A 17,494-nucleotide genomic window follows, 5' to 3' on the forward strand; every position below is an offset into this window, starting at 1 on the left:
GATGAATACAGAGAGAAGGAAATCTCTGGATCGTCACCATCAAACATTCCCAGTGTTGGCACAGGAGGCTGTAGCCATGTTACACTATGTGCAATTCTCAGGAGACACCATGGTCTCCTTTGCCTCGGAGTCCTCTACCCCCACCTGTTTTTCCTTCACCCTCACCCCCTGTACTTCCTCCCTCTTTCAAGTGGCTAAACCTGCTTATTCTCCAGGTCTCAGCTCAAATATAATATCCTCTGAAAATACTCTGGTCCCCCGGTTCAAGATTAGGCCCTCTCTTGTTCTCTAGCAGTACCCTATCATCGCGTATGCCTTTGTAACTGTAATTGCCATTTTGCTTGTCTGGAATCCCTACCAGACTCTATGCTCTGTGGTGGCGAGATGAGCTTGCTTTTCTGAGACTCTAGCACCTTACATAGTGTAGGTTCGCAATGGCCACGCTTCTTCATCGCCTGGGGATCTGTTAAAGTACAGATTCTGATCCCTATACCCAGGTGGGGCCTAGAATCTGCATTTCTTCTGCTGCTGGTCCATGAAACACACTTTAAGTAGCAAGGTAATAGGATAGGCACTCCCACCATTACCCCATTCTGGCAAAAAGTTTGCATGTAATAGAGGCTGGACAGGGTTTAGGGTGCAAGTAATGGCCACAGGTCAAAATTTCCCCTGTCATTGCTAAGCCAGCTGACTCACAGACAGACGTGAAACCAATAACCTTGGCCTTATTAGCAACTGAGCTAACGGCCACCAACCAATAAATAACAACATTTGGCTAATTTGCATTTCAAAATTGTTTCCTTCCCCTGCTCTCATTCTAGAGCAGGTGCTAATGAACCATGAAATGTCTAAAGCATTGGCAGCAAGGAGGAAAAGAGGCAGAATTGACCCATGCCTGAAGAATAATAATCCTTAAAAATCAAGAGCCACAAAATGCAATGTGGTATCTGGACTGGATCCTGGAACAGAAAAAGGGCATTAGGAGAAAAACTGCAAAATCACAATAAAGTAGGGAATTTAGTTAATAGTAGCGTACCGATGTTTGTTTCTTAGTTTTGACAAAGGTGCTATTAAGAGAAACTGGGTGAGGGGTATCTGGGAACTTTGTGTATTATCTTTGCAACTTTTCTGTAAATCTAAAATTATTCCAAAATTTAAAGTTTATGAAAAGAATCAAGAGCTAGACTGTACAGGATTTCTTTACTCTGTGTACTAATAGTATTATAAAGTTCTGAACATGTGGAACAATTGCTGTTGACTTAACAATAAAAAATTGGAAATCTGCACCTGAGTGGCTCAGTTGATTAAGCGTCAGAGTCTTGATTTCGACTCAGGTCACGAGCTCATGGGTCGTGAGACTGAGCCCCACGTCAGGCTCTGCACTAAGTACAGAGCCTGCTCGGGATCCTCTCTCCCCTCTTCTCTCTGCCCTTCCCCTGTTCGTTCTCTTTCCCTCTCTCTCAAAATAAATAAATAAACATTGAAGGGAAATGGGTGTTCGTGGGGGAAAAAAATCTCCAAGCAAAACTAAGTAGCAATTAGGGAAGGAGACGGAGAGGGTGGTTGGCCCCAACAGCATACCAGGTAAGGTAGCATATCGGGAAACCTACATTCCAGAAGTGCTTTCACACATCATGAATTTCAAGATATTCTGACTGCTATTTCCTCCTGATTCATGCCTTCATTTCTTTAGTATCTCGGGAATTTCTTCACTCTTGAGAAGCTCTCGATTCAGGGTGGCTTTTGTTTATTTGTTTGTGTAACAGTGTTATCTTACAGACTTGGTCACCGTATCACATTTTTGCCTTAACTGTGTTTCCTTCCGTGCAGAAACTCTAAGGCTGGTGAGGCCAGGGAACTGGAACGTATCCACCATTGCAAGTGCAACACCTGACTCCAAGTTGGGCACATGGCAGTTGCTTAGTAACTATTCGTTGGAGGGATGAATAAAAGAGGTGCTTCCGCATCTGACGTAAATTTCTGCCTGAAAAGCATGGATTTTCCAATGAGATTTCATTTTATAAATATATCCCTTTGGTAGACCTTGATGGTTCTTCCTAGGTCTTCAGGTCTTGGGAAAAAAAAAAAAACAAAAAACAACAACTTGTCAACAGGCCCTTGCCAACTCTGGTGAATTCACAGGAAGTCATGAAGATACTATCACGTCTTATGGAAACCAAGTAGAAGACTTAAGCAGTGCGTAACGAGGGGGCTGGTCTCAGGAGGCTGTTTCCCAGGACCTACACTGAGGCCCAGACTCTGGGCTGACCACAGAGGTATATAATCAGAGGCTGTGCAGTCAAGGTTTGTACGTTTATTGCTTTCTCTGTTCTGCAGTCCCGGCTTCCTTAAGGAAGCTGCTTCTCTTTCACTCCAATGCGGTGGGAGAGGAGCTCATGGTTCATCCACCTCCCTGGTAGACCTGTGACTCCTGCCAGGCCAGCCGGCCAGGCTTCTCTGTGGTTTTTAAAGCTTGGAGCCGGAGGAGAAGGGGAGTTGCCTTTTAGAACGTGGAACTGGGAGGATGTGATGCAGAGTCAGTGGTCTGCCAGCTTCTCTGCCATGTGGAGAAAATCTGCAGGAGAAGAGAAAGGGGGGTTGGTCAAGATTGGGAAATGGAGAGAGAAAGAGAGACCTAACATCCCTATTTGTGTCTGGATCCAATCGTACTTCAGGCAACTTCAACCGCCTGAACTTCCCAGGCATGAGAGCCCCAAACATTCTTCTTTCTTAGCTGATTTGGGTTTCTGTCAGTTGCTGTGGAGAGTTCCATGATGCTGGAGAAAAGTGTGCAACTCCCTTCCCCCATCTGATGAGACTAGTACCCGCTCAGCCAGGGAAGCGGCTATCTGGGCCTCTGCTTGGCCAGGGTGCTGGGCAGAGATAGCTCAGCCCTCCCTCCCCCCCAACACAGCTCAGGCTCTCCCTTTCATAGCAAGACTGTCACTGGGGGATGGCACCCCACCCACAGACTACAGGTCCTATCCTCTCTTCCATCTGTGTGGTAACGTGACTAGCTCTCACCAACGGAATGTGAGTGGTGGTGACAGGTGTTGCTTCCAGGCTGGAAGGCATTTAAGAAACAGTGGTCCCTTGGGACACCCGGGTGGCTCAGTCGGTGAAGCATCTGACTTCGGCTCAGGTCATGAGCTCACTGTCTGCGAGTTCAAGCCCCACATCGGGCTCTCCGCTGTCAGCACGGAGCCTGCTTCTGATCCTCTGTCCCCCTCTCCCTCGCCCCCCCCTCCTGCTCATGTTCACTCTGTCTCTCTCTCTCTCTCTCTCAAAATTAAATAAATATAAAACAATTAAGAAACAGTGGTTCCTTCATCGCTCTCTCCTTCCTCGCTACCTCCGAGCTGGATAAGGAGGATTCCGAGGCCCTCAAGGATGGCAGAACCACAGCTGGAAGGAGGTTGGGTCCTGCCTTTGGGCCAGGAAAACTCCCATTTGACTGTTATACGAGTAAGAAGTAAACTTTTATTAGGTTGAGCCACCGGAATGTGAGGATTTGCTTAAGGGAAGGAGGCCGAGAGACAGAAGAAGGAGAACTGCACTCTAGTCAAGTCCAAGGGACGATTTCAAGGATGGAAACAGGAGCCAAAGCTGAGCAACCAGGGAGGACTGGAGGGCGATAGTAAGTGAGGAATAAGAGCAGAGACAGATGCGAGGGAACAGCAAGCCAAGTGGGGGTGCCTGTGGATGGGCTGGAGGGCTGCCAGCAGCGTGGAACATGGGTGGGTCTTCTGGGTTGAGAGGGGCAGGGGCGGGGTGGGCAGGAAGCACAGGTAACATGGGAAATGGTGCCAGGTGTTGAGCCAGGGGGATGAGTTGAACCCACAAACAGGAAATCAGTCGATGACAGCAGAACATCCAAGGCTTGGGGACGAGTTGGGATGTAGAACAGGAAACACGTCAAGGCGAGTGGTTTAGAACTAACGACCGAGGTATTTTGGAAGCCTCATTCTCTGCGGAGTCCTAGGATGGAACTGGCAGGTAAACTGAAGGAGGGTAGCAGGCCAGGTGGGGATGAGGCCAAGGCAAGGGCACATGCCTAGCCCAAGGGGGCAGCTGCCTCTCAGCTCCTGCGGACTATTGCCATGTGGACCTGTAGCCCCGATGTCTTCAGATCTTATCATTTTTTCAAGAAAAGCAGGAAATCCTGATTTGTGTGTGTGTGTGTGTGTGTGTGTGTGTGTGTGTGAAGTCTCTTGATTTTTAAATGCTGGCAACTAATAGAAAATTTTAAAAAACACCCTGTGGGCCAAACAAAACACATTCACAGGCTGAATTGGCCCACAGGCTGCCAGCTTTCGGCCTCTGGCTGAAAGGAAATGGGTAGAACCAGAAGCATGTAGAAAAACAAAAACAAAAAACATAACAATCATTCAGAGTGTCCCCGGATTTCCAAGCACCACAGGAAACAGAAGAGCTTTGCGACAATCACCCGCAAAACACAATACGTCTGGTCTTCAGAAAAGCTACGGGCTTCTGGAAGTTGCCAGAGATATACCTCGTAGTCCCCCAAATCTGTTGCAGTTTCCTAAAACTTGATTCCATAGCTCTGATGGAGTATGCTCATTTTCTTTCATCCTTCTGTCGGGTGCGTCAGTTTTTAGGGTTACTTTCTTTTCTGAAAGGCCATCAACTTTATTTTGACAGCTGAGTTTCCAGTAAAAGCGATCACTTGAGGGAAGGCAATTTAGAGAAACAGAACTTGAGCCAAGTAAGAGCTTGGCTAACTAAATTTTATGATAGGAAATGCTTCCAGGCCAAAACCTCAAGAAGTGTTCAAAGGTTTTCAAAGACTGCATCCAGCTAGTGTAGTTTATTAACCTTGGCCTGTGTCTGAGCCAGGGTCGTGCTCAGAGGATGTGGCAAATGCAGAATCTGATTTTTTTTTTTTTTTTAATGCGGTGTCTTAGAGGGTATGTATTAACGTGACTGGCTGCCGAACTCTTTATTGGTGCCCCAACTTAAACTGTAGTTCAAGGCTTTGCGCACCCCAACTGTCCTGTTTGCCCAGGACTGACTAACTTCCTGAGATGTGGGCCCTTCAGTACTAAGACTGGGACGGGCTTGGGCAGACCAGAACACCCTCCATCCATAGGGTCCTTTCCTCAGGGTTCATGCTATAAAGCGTTGACAGTTTCTCACGCCTGAAACTAACAGACTATTGTATGTCAATTATACTTAAAAAAAAAAAAAAAAGTTTTGCCACTTTTTGATTGTCTCCTAAAAACAAAAACAAAAACCTCTCCCATCTCAGCTGCAACGCTATGTGCTCTCCTGGTTCTCTTCCTATTTCTCTAATTGTTCCTACTCATCTCCTTTTGGCTGCGATCTCTTCCTCCTCCTACCTCTCAACTGTGAATCGCACCTCAGGGTCCAGTCCTCGGGCTTCTGTTCTATTTTCTGCCCATCTCAGTGGACTCATCTTAACGTGGACGATTTCCACATTTAGATCTTGAGCTCACACTCTCACCCGAGATCCAACCCTCCAGCTCCAATGGCTTCACCAGCATTTTCCCCTGGGATGTCCTTGATCATCTCAAGCCCTGAGTCATCATTATCTTCCAGCCCCATCCAGCTCCCACTTACTCACCAAGTGTCGTCTTCCATTCGAGGCAACACCACCTTTTCAAGCCTTGAGTCTCAAAATGCTAGAGACGCTAACTCCAAATTAGCACCTGCGCGCTACGCGTGTCCTCAGCAACTACCATACTGCTGGGCACATTGGAAGGGCTCAGTAAATGCTCCGTGAATCAAATCGGATCTTGGGGAATGAGTCCAAGGAGGAAACCTGTAATAGCATGCTATCAGAGGCTCGCAATATCCAAGTCATTACCCAGAATTTGTAGGGAGAAGCAAAGTGAAGGTCTGACCGACCTTCTGCCGACACAGCTAATTTAAATCTTTACCGAAGCAACTTCAACTGTAGTGTCATGAACACGCTATGAAGACGCACACCGTTGTGTCTTTCCACAATGTCAGCTTTATTCAGTCATAAAGCAAGGCTAAAGGAATTACAAAGGAGGTTTGGAGGAGTGCCTGGGTGGCTCAATGGGTCGAGCAATCGACTTTGGTTCAGGTCACAATCTCGCGGTTCATGAGTTCGAGCCCCATGTCGGGCTTTGCGCTGACAGTGGGAAGCCTGCTTGGGATTCTCCGTCCACCTCTGTCACTCCCCCTCCCTCCCTCACGCTCTCCCTCTTTCAAAAATAAACATTAAAAAAAAAAAAAAAGCAGCTTTGGGATTCCAAACTCAATGACATTTCCCCGGGTGATTAACTTGGCTTCTTCCAGGCACACACGGCAGAACACAAGACGAGCCACACAACAAACAAGATAGAACAAGGGGCAGGAAGTTAACAAACCAAGTGTGAAGTCAATCTGTGTGTGCGTGCGGTTGAGATAAGGCCTCAGTCCAGTCAGGGTCAGCTCTCAGCACTTACGGCTTATTATGTTCAGACAGTGAAGGATCTCAGTTCTGTTCCGAGATCAACTGGGCAGGGCCTTCAGTGGCAGCTGCCTTTTTGAAGTGATCAGACAAAGAGGGGTCATGTCTGAAGAGTCTGACCGTTTGCTGCAAAAATCTTCCCTTTTTTGAAAGGGATTTAATTGATCTTGGGTCCCTGCAGACTCCTCTGCTTCTGCTTAACAGTTCCAAGTGAGTTGTCAGCTGACTTTGGTCTCGGTGATAATCTGGTAGCTGCAGTACCCTTACCTGCTGTGTCATTGCTCGAAACGGGCCTCTGCTTGACATGAGTGACTCCATCTTGCTCTCTACACAGAAACATTTGACCACCTATGAGTTAAATAAACTCAAGGGTTATTAAATTTCTAGCTCACTTTTTATGGTGTTGATTTTTTTTTTTTTTCAGGCAGAGTCAAAGATATTTCCAAGGTTCCAGACGATTATAAGGATTAACATGAAAAATACGGATTTTACTCTACTGGTTTATTTGCTGGGTTCCTGACAAAAGGAACTTTTAATTACCAAATGCTCAGAATCAGAGCAAAGCTAGTGGCTATAAACCAAGTCTTTCCTCTTCCGTCCTCTACCCTACCCTTTCCTAGGTTCTTAGAAGACAATCACTTTATTTTGTATTCTTTTTCAACGTTTATTTATTTTTGAGAGAGAGAGAGAGAGAGAGAGAGACAGAGTGTGAGCGGGGGAGGGGCAGAGAGGGAGGGAGACACGGAATCCGAAGAAGGCTCCAGGCTCTCAGCACAGAGCCCAATGTGGGGCTCAAACCTACGAGGTGTGAGATCAGGGCCTGAGCCAACGTCAGAAGCTTAACCGACTGAGCCACCCAGGCTCCCCGAGAACAGTTGCTTTAAAAATACTCCTGAAATAGGGGCACCTGGGTGGCTCAGTCGGTTAAGCTTCCAACTTCAGCTCAGGTCATGATCTCACAGTTCGTGGGTTTGAGCCCCGCATGGGGCCCTGTGCTGACAGCTCAGAGCCCAGGCCCTGCTTCGGATTCTGTGTCTCCCTCTCTGCTCCTCCCCTGCTCTCTCTCTCTCTCTCTCTCTCTCTGTCTCTCAAAAGAAATAAACATTAAAAAAAATACTTTTGAAATAGATCTATAGCATATTTTGATGGGGACCAGCAGCTTGGAAATAATGCTGCTTAGGGCAATTCTCCCCCAACAGGTCTTCCTTTTCAGATATCCCCAAGTCTGGGGATTCCTCAGAACCCCTTTTATTTGCATTTGTAAAGCACAAACATAACTTAGACCCGAGTTAGTCAACCTTAGGCACTATTGACATTTGGGGCTGGATGATTCTTTGACAAGGAAGGTGCTTTCCTGGGCATTCTGGGGTGCGTAGCGGCATCCTAGGCTTCTACCCACTGGATGCCAGCCTCACACACACACACCCTCCACTTATCACAGGCAAAAATGTCACCAGGGGTTGCCAAATGTCTCCTGAGGGACAACTGGCCCATAGTTAATTCTTTTACTCAGAAACAGTAGTGGAGCCTGTTTACCTATACTCCTGAAATGTCTCTTTGTTATTTGAATCTCTCTGGCCAAGACCCAGACAGTTGCATTCCCAGGGTTGGGAGGAGAGAATTATCTCCAGGCAGGGCCCAAGGCTGGACCTGACAGGCCCATCCATCAAGGAGGCTCTAATTGGACCCATTACCTTATCTGAGAGCAAATTCTCCTCTGAAAGATCACCCTGCACCACAGTGCCTCTGGGGTAATTTGCTCTGGGGGATGGGACGGAGCTGGGTGCTGGAGAGGGAAGGTCAGCTGGGCTCTAAGACGCCCTCGAATGGGTGGCCTGAGTCAGCGGAGCTGCTCCGGGCCTCGGGGATTTCCAGGGGGAACTGGGTGGACAGAATTCCCCCTGGATGATGGTCTAGACAGGGCTCACCCTTCCCTCTGCTCATCAGGGGTTTCTGCTTCCCCTTTAGGAAGAGGAAACACCCTGGCTGTTTATTTTGGGGCTGCAGATCTGTTGTGAATAAGCCCCAGGACGGGCAGCGGGACAAGTCTTCTGCGTGTGGGGCATTTTAGGAAACAGGCTGCACTGACTGCAGCCCTTGCCAGAGGGCTCCAGGGGGGCCAGTAGATGAATTACGAACAGGAAGATAATGCCTGGGATCAAATCCAGTAAATAAGAAAATGTAACTTAAAAGCAGTTTAGAGTTCTTGCTAACTTTCCAAATCTTAAAAAAGCAATTGTTAGAAAATACATAATCCCATAGCCACAGACGGCCATTTATTGAAATACCTTCCATGTGCAAAACAGCTGGGCTCATATACATACTATTACATAATTTTTCCACTTAAAATATGTCTCCTAAACACGATTTCATTTTAACAATTATATATGCTCTATCACTTTTTAAAAAACAATCTCTATGCCCAATGTAGGGCTCGAATTTACGACCCCTGAGATCGAGTCGTGTGCTCTATCGCTGTTAAGGACTAAAAAATTTTTCTTTTTTTTTTTTCCTTTCAGCTTATTTATTTATTTATTTTGAAAGAGAGACAGAGGGCACGAGCAGAGGGGCAGAGAAAGAGAGAGAGAGAGAGAGAGAGAGAGAGAGAGAGAAGCTCAAGCAGGCACCATGCTTAGGACAGAGCCCGACGCAGGGCTCGAACCCTTGCCGTCTCAAGAACCATGAGCTAAAGCTAAACCAAGAGTTGATGCTTAACCAACTGAGCCACCCAGGCGCCCCTAAAACCTTTTTCTGTGGTACAAATATGCCATAATTATTTCAACTAAAATCTATACCCAAATATTTTAGTTGTTCACATTTTTGCCATTATAAAGGATACCTGGGAGGCGCCTGGGTGGCTCGGTGGGTTAAGCATCTGACTTCGGCTCAGGTCATGATCTCACGGTTTGGGTCGTGAGTTCAAGTCCCGGGTTGGGTTCTGTGCTGACAGCTCAGAGCCTGCAGCCTGCTTCAGATTCTGTGTCTCCCTCTCTCTCTCTGCCCCTCCCTGACTTGTGCTCTGTGTCTCTCTGAAAACAATGAATAAACATTGTAAGAAATTAAAAAAAAAAAAAAAAGGATGCCTGCCACCAACATATTTGTGCAGAAATTCTTTCTTATGCTTTTCCCAATTATGTCCTCTAAAACTTTTCATTCATTTTCTTTCTTCCTTTTTCCACCTTTCTTCTCTCTTGCTTGCGCCCTCCTCCACCCAAATGAATGTCGACACCTAGTACACATATTTGTATGCCTTTCTCTGTGCCCAAGCAACGACATGCAGCCTATGTACGCACAGGGGGCTGATTTGTTTGGTCACCTGTTTAAGAGTAATGGAGTGCTGCCCCAGATTCTGAGTGATTTGGTTTTCTCTCTTGATGAGAAACCCTCTACCTCTAGCAGGTTCTTTCCTAATAAGTTATTTATTTCAATTATGTATATATATTTATATTAATTAATTAACTAAAATAAATGAATGAATGAATGAATTAAATAAACTTGTACTTGTTCTGTGGCAGCCAAGAAACATAGCAGACTTTATTTGCTGTTTTTCAAACACCCCGAATACTTTCCTGCCTCTGTGCCTTTGCTTATGCCATTCACCTTGCCTGGAATGCCCTTCCACCCGCCTCACTTATCCAAGCTCCACTTACCGCTTAAGGCCCAGTTCCAATCCCGCTTCTTGCCTGTAACTACCTCTGAAGCCTCCAGCTGGAAGTCAGCTTGTCCTCAGGACATTTTTATTCTCTGCATTCCTCTCATTCATTTCCTTGCAGTATTCGGCTTTAAGCTTTTAAAATCTGAATTTGAAAAGCTCCTGGGGACAGGGACCGCACCTCACGTGTCTTGTGTTACCACAGGGTTCAGCACCATCACCCATAATGTACTCAAATAGCCAATAGCCATCGAACCCAAGAACGAATGAAATGAATGAATGTGTGAGCGCACGCGCGCTACTCTGTCACCCGAATGCTCCCTACGGAGAGTTTCAGAAACAGATTCGAACCCGGGAAGATTCGGAACACTTTGAGAGACAGATATTTTAGAGGTTCTTTATAATATTTTGTCCTCGTTGGAAAACATTGCCTTGTGGAAAATACAAAAAGGCACGAAGAGTAAAATGAAGATCACTCCTCCTTCAGTCACGTGGAGAAAATTCACCATTAACATTTTAGTGTATATCTTTTTAGTGTTTCTACGCATATATGAACTTATAAGATATGATATATACATGTGTATGTGCACGTATACATGTATGCACACCACACACACAACTTTAAAAATTGGGGGGGTTGGCGCCTGGGTGGCTCAGTCTTTTGGGCGTCCAACTTCGGCTCAGGTCATGATCTCACAGCCCGTGGGTTCGAGCCCCGCGTCGGGTTCTGTGCTGACAGCTCAGAGCCTGGAGCTTGTTTTGGATTCTGTGTCTCCCTCTCTGTCTCTGCCCCTTCCCCCCCTTGTGCTCTGTCTCTCTCTCAAAAATAAATAAAAATTTTTTAAAAATTGGGGGAGGGGGATAATGAAAGGAGCAACTCTTGGATGCCCTGGCCCCTGCTCCTGGGCTCTTGGTTAAGGGCAACAAGTTCCTGGGGCTCTTTGTGCTCAAGGAGTCATTTAGGTGGGGGAGGAACACTTTGCTAAGAGCTGAGGGTCCCTGGGTTCCTGCATCCTTGTGTCCCACGTGGGACAGAGAAGCAGTGTCTCCCTCGTTTATCACTCCCTCGCGTTCTTGCCCCTCCACGGGGAAGCCCAGTTACCCCAGGAGTTCTGGGTCTCACTCATCCTAGAAAACCTTAGCCCTCAGGCAACAATTTCCCTGCCGTCTCAGCCTCTTCCTATTGGACCCACCAAAAGTACAAGAATTACCCAACAAGTGAGTGGGTGAATGGGTTCTCCCTGGGAATTTTGACACTCCCAGAGGAGAGAGGGGAGTCCACCCACTCTCCAGAATGGATCCTCAGACTGTGGCTGACGGGCTGAAGGGTGTTCTTGGGGTGGGGCAGTGGATAAGAACTCACCTTCCTTGGGTGTTGATTCAGCGCGGGACACCGCTAGCCCTTTACGCACCTTCTCATTTAACTTTCAAAAAACAAAACAAAACAAACAAACCTTCAAGGTGGTATCCTCATGCCCAGTTAACAAAAGAGGAAACTGAGGTGGGTGCAGAAACCTACAATTAAACTGTGTGATCGTGGCTGGCCCCACCTACGTGGCCACACTACTGTGGCCTCATTCTGTGAGAGTGATGACCTTTCTCCTCCGAGGAATCGAGGAAACGTCCTTGACTCACTCTTTCCCTCGCCTCCACGTTCGGTCCCTCTGCAAGACATACCCACTCTGGCTCCAAGCCTCTCCTGCGTCTTCCGCGCCTCCCCGTCCCCACGGCTCCCACTCTGGTCTCAAACACCTTTACTTTCTCCTAAACTATGTCCTGCTGCTCTTATGGTTTGTTTTCTACACCCCAGCCAGAATGATCTTCTAAACAGATCACAACACTCCCCTGCTCGAAAGCTTCTAATGGATTCCCAACGAACCTGCAACAGACCCCAAACTTCTTGCCTTGGCTTATAAATCCCTACAGGATGTGGGCGGCTTGCTCCTTAGACCTCCGTTCTGGCCACTGCTCCTGACCTCCTTGCTCCAGCCACACTTGTCTCTGTTCCCCCAACTGTGAGATCGCTCTGCCCCGAGACACTGCAGTTGCTGTTGTTTACTTCTGGTGTAATTTCTCCCCTCAATCCTCACGTTGCTTCCTTCTTGCCATTCAGGACTCTGTTGAAAGACACCTCCCCAGAGAGGTTCTCCCTAACCACCTGTTCCAAGTAGCTGCTCAATCACTTGCGACCACATCATCCTGTCTTTTGTGTGTGTGTGTGTGCTCTTGGCGTCCTGTCTTAATGATCTGCATAGTACTTAGCACTATGAGTCACTTTAAAAATGCCATCATTCATTCATTCATTCATTCACTCCCTGCATCCTCCCACTAGGATCTATCCCCAATGGCAACAGTGCCTGGCATATAGTGGTTGCTCAAGAAGTCTTTGTTGAATAAGTTAGCAAATGAATGAATGAATGAATGAATGACGTTTTTTCCTAGTTCATGAATTTAATGTGCACTTACCATCTGTTAAGGACCAGATGCTGAGCTGTGGGCTATGTGAAAAGTGAAAATGAACACGACACATCAACCCTCAAGAAGTGTTTGACTTATGATGTCTGAGATGTGCTTTAAAATAATCTAGAGAAAAAAGAAGGGAGAGTATATAAAACAAGGCTGATCAAATGTCGATGACTGTAGATGTAGCATGATGGGGAAAGGGGGCTTTATTCTGCTCTTCGCTTGATTTTTGTGTATCTTGGAAAATGTCCAAAATAAAAAGTTTCTTAAAAAAAAAAAATCTCCCGGGGCGCCTACGTGGCTCAGTCGGTTAAGCATCCGACTTCGGCTCAGGTCATGGTCTCACAGTTTGTGGGTTCGAGACCGGCGTTGGGCTCTGTGCTGACGGCTCAGAGCCTGGCTCCTGCTTCAGATTCTCCCTCTCTCTCTCTCTCTCTGCCTCTTCCCTGCTCATGCTCTGTCTCTCTCTTTCTTTCTCTCAAAAATAAACATTAAAAGAAAAAAAAAAGCTTATCACCAGGATGGGGGGAGGTATGCCAACTGGTAATCAAGATACACCCATAACTGCTTTGCTGCAGGCTAGTGAGGAACGCTACAAATGAGGGGGGACTGTTAGTGAATCAGCATTTATCACACTGATTGAGCATCTAGTGTGTGTCAGGCACTGTGCGAAGTGCCACGGTTATAATGGCACACACAGGGCCTGCTTTCGTGCAACGTACGATCTAGCCTATAGACGTAGGGACGGTAGCTGAGGAAGAAGGAGAAACACAGGGTGCTGAGAGAGTGTGTAAGAAAGAGCAGTCACTTGGTCTGGAGTTCAGGAAAGAGAGGGAGGTGAAGGGCAGACAGGGACGGCCACCCAGGCAGAGGGAACAGCTTGCACAATGGCTCAGTGGCTCAGTTCCTGCATCCCAGGACCCAGAGAAGACTAGCATTCCAGGGCAGACAGAGCAAGGAGGAAAGTGGAAAGAGATAAGGCTAGACCAGTGAGCAGGGCCCAGACCCCACAATGACATGAAGGTCCTATTATACATTTGGGACTCCATCCCCCGCCGCTGAAGGAGTGCGGGGGGAGGTTTCTGGAAGTGGGTGACCAATGAACTAGGCTTTGGAGTTGGGGAGCATCGCAACCGGGTAGCAAGGGTAGCCCCCCAAGGCGTTCCTAGTGAAGGTAGCATGGTGAACTCTGATCCAGAGGGAGAAGAGTTCAAGGTATTGAGGAAATAGTGGGTGGCCTGGCATGGGAGGGGCACACGGTATTGTGCGGAGGTATAGCAGGCAATAAGGCTAGATAGGAAGGTCAGAGACAAGCACCAGACAGCAGGCTAAGGAGTTTGGACTTTATTCCTCAGACAATGGGGAGCCACTGAAGATCTTTTTGATCATTGGACCGATATGATCAGAGCTGCCCTAAGCAAGGATGGATTTGATGGGGAAAGCAGGCAGGACATTATTATATATGTGAGAGGCGAAGTGGGTCTGATTTTAACACTCAGCAATGTATTAAGCACATACTATGTGCCAGGCATTGCATTGAAAGCTGAGGATACAAAGAGGACAAAGGGACTGCCCCTGTCCTGCCCTACAGAGCTCTTAGATGGCCAACATGACAATGAGAACCCAGTGTGATACACTGTGACATGACCAGGATGTTATGGAAATCCGTAAGAAAGGGGGCCACTGGGGGCGCCTGGGTGGCTCAGTCGGTTAAGCATCCGACTTCGGCTCAGGTCACGAACTCACGGTTCGTGAGTTCGAGCCCTGCGTCGGGCTCTCTGCTGACAGCTCAGGGCCTGGAGCCTGTTTCTGATTCTGTGTCTCCCTCCCCTCAGTTCCTCCCCTGCTCACACTCTGTCTCTCTCTCAAAATAAATAAAGATTAAAAAAAATTAAAAAAAAAAAAAAGAAGAAGAAGAAAGGGGGCCGCTGGACCTCCCTGAAGCAGGGGACGTGGTCAGGAAAGGCTCTCAAAGAGATACAAAGCCTCCTTGAGCCTCTCTTGAGGGATGATTTACCAGAAAAGATTGGAGAGTAGCATTCCATGACAGGTGGTCACAGCACAGGGAGAAAAGTCTGGAAGTCTGAGAGCAGAATGACTGTAGACTTGACCAGAAGATGGGGAAGGCAGTGCTGTGTCCCGAGGGGAGGCCAGGGAGATAAGTGGGAGACACAGGGAGGGTTTGCATGTCAGACCCATTTGTTTCTCAACATTAATAGCATTAATAGCATGAACAGTAATAGCATAAGTTATCCCAACCTCTCCCCCTTGTTCTGTCAGCCCTGGGGGTGGTGGTTGTCACTCCCGTGATACTTCAGATCTTTCTGTGTTTTCAGTGTCCTCCTTGATAACTTTAGACTTCATCAACAATTGATCTGTAAAATTAATCTGCAATCTTAACTGAGCTCTGTTAGAATCGTCCCTATGGGGGCAGCTGGGTGGCTCAGTCAATTACATGTCTGACTCTTGATTTCAGATCAGGTCAGTTTCGAGTCCTGCACCAGGCTCCGAGCTGCCAGCGCGGAGCTTGCTTGGGATTCCCTGTCTCCCTCTGGCTCTGCCTCTCTCTCTCTCTCTCTCTCTCTCTCTCTCTCTCTCTGTGTGTGTGTGTGTGAAAAATAAATAAATATTAAAAAAAAATAGCTGGTGTGATTTCAGTTCCCTGGCAGGGCCCTGCCTGACAAAGAGAGCTCGAGGGATTTTAAGAGGAGATCTGCATTTTAGAAAGGTCTCTCTAAGAACGATTATAGAGAATGAAGCAGGGAGGCAGAGCCTGTTCAGGCAGTGGTTGGAGTATTGGAGGGGAAGCGGGGAGACCAAGGACAACAGCCTGCAGGATGGAGGTGGAAAGGAGAGGATCCAGTCAAGAGTGAGTAGGGACATTGAATTGACAGAGGTTGGGGACTGTAATTGGAGGTTTGCTTAGGCTTTTGGCTTTGCATGCAGTGCCATTTACTGGGGCGCAAAATCTAGGAGAATTAGGTGAGTGTTGAGGGGATTGAGCCTGAAGGGCTGTGGAACCACGGGTGGAGATGTTCCAGAGGCAGCCGCATGTCCAAATCTGTGGTCAGAAAAGGAGTGGGAATGGGACAGATGGATTAGGCGATCAAGTACGAATTGTTGGGGGTGATGGCCCTGGGCACGAGCCCCCTGGGAGCATATGGAGGACGAGGAGAAGATGGCCGGGTGCGGGGGGGGGAGCCCCGGGAACTGCAACACTTAGGAGTGCCCGGGGAAGAGGAACCCACGGAGAATCCTGAAGAGAATCATGGAAAGCACGAAAATGGCAGAGGGAGGACCAGGCAGGGCATTTAGAAGGATGATGGTGTCTGGACACCTTGTGCTTACCAAGGGGGTGTGCATTACATGCACAAGCATACGTGTACATTTTTAAAGTAATTCCTTCCCCTAAGTTTGGAATATTAAGCAGAAACTTGTTCACCTCAGTCCTGGTGTCACCATGCGACCTGGCCCAACCCTTCATCGTTGTCCAACTGCGTCAGGAGAAGCCACCTGGCAGGAAGGAGCCAGGTGGAGCAGAGAGCAGCCGGGTCTTGAAGTCAATAACTGGTGATAAGGCCAAATGTGTAGTCATAGCAAATAATAAAGAACCGACGCCATCCCAGGTAGGAAGAAGTGGTCAACTGTCTTCAGCCAGGAGCAAGGAAGGGGCGGAGGGGTGTCCCAGACACCTGGGAGGGGAAGTGGGAGGGCGAGCACATTTATGGAGTGGGCCAGGCCTCCTGCTAGGCTCTTTGCATGTTATCTCAATTAACCTTCCCCTTTCAAAGATAAGGAAGCTGAGGCTCAGAGAGGTTGTATAATGTGCCCAAGGTCATATAATAATGGGGTGACTTAAGATTTGAACCCAGGGGCGCCTGGGTGGCTCAGTCGGTTAAGCGACTGACTTCGGCTCGGGTCATGATCTCACGGCTCATGGGTTCGAGCCCCGTGTCGGGCTCTGTGCTGACAGCTCAGAGCCTGGAGCCTGCTTCCGATTCTGTGTCTCCCTCTCTCTGCACCTCCCCTGCTCATGCTCTGTCTCTCTCTCTGTCTCTCCAAAAATAAATAAATGCTAATAAAAAAAAAAATTGAACCCAGGTCAAAGCCTGTGCTGTCTCAGATGAGCCCTTAGTCTCCAACCAGATCTATTTTCCTGGTGACCTGAAGGGCCACGTTCTTTAATTTTTGGGCATGGAGACAAAGCTTCTTGTTGAAGCTTGAGCTGAGTGATGGCTCAGCGCCCAATCAGCGGCCTGAGTTAGGTGTTCTCCATGAGTGGCTTCTGATGAAACCAGACTTCCTGTTTCATCATGCTGCGTATTGTCTCGCTCCTGGGTTTCTTGCCAAATATCTTCCTTGCCACTCCCGGATAGGGGTGAGGTGACGGGGGAACAGGCTGTAATGAGGTGTCTGTCAAGACCTGCTTACCTTCCAGAGACCCTAAGATCTGAGGAACAGCCAGCAACTCTGGAGGCAGGTCAATTGCCACCCCATGTCTGAGACCCTGAAAGACCCCCTTGGAGCCTGATTATGGGCCAAATGATGATAATAGCTAAAGGGCACTGGATGGCTTTCTGTAAACCAGGCTTTGGGCTGTGCATCTTACATGCATTGTTTCTGTTTCACGTAGTCCTTAAAACAATCCCGTGAGCTAAGTGATTATCATGCCCCCTTTGCATGCAAGGGAACCACTCAGAGTAAGGTTGTCTATACCCAGTAAACATCAGGAATGTCTGAAGCAAAGGCATAGAGAGAGGCCTGCCTTGCCACCCTCACTCTCTCTCCTGTCCTTGCCCCAGGGTCCTCGGTTTGGATTCCCTGATCCATGAGAAATTCCTCTTTCTTTTTTTCTAAGGCCAAAGGAAATTCTGGCCAGCATTGCAAAATGGTGGCAAAGGAAACGTGTGCCTTGGGGG

General features: G+C 47.8%; 1 long non-coding RNA gene across 2 annotated transcripts in view; it reads right to left on the bottom strand.

Annotated features, from left to right (window-relative positions):
• Positions 1-1,726: 1,726 nt before the first annotated feature.
• Positions 1,727-17,494, bottom strand: part of LOC131517521 (uncharacterized) — a 44,689-nt gene continuing 28,921 nt past the window's right edge. For both annotated transcript variants that reach the window (XR_009264629.1, XR_009264627.1), the window contains one exon: positions 1,727-2,575. This is a non-coding gene — a long non-coding RNA (uncharacterized LOC131517521). The remainder of the gene's footprint in view (positions 2,576-17,494) is intronic.

Source organism: Neofelis nebulosa, chromosome 7 (genome assembly GCF_028018385.1).
Source record: "Neofelis nebulosa isolate mNeoNeb1 chromosome 7, mNeoNeb1.pri, whole genome shotgun sequence".
NCBI lineage: Eukaryota > Metazoa > Chordata > Mammalia > Carnivora > Felidae > Neofelis > Neofelis nebulosa.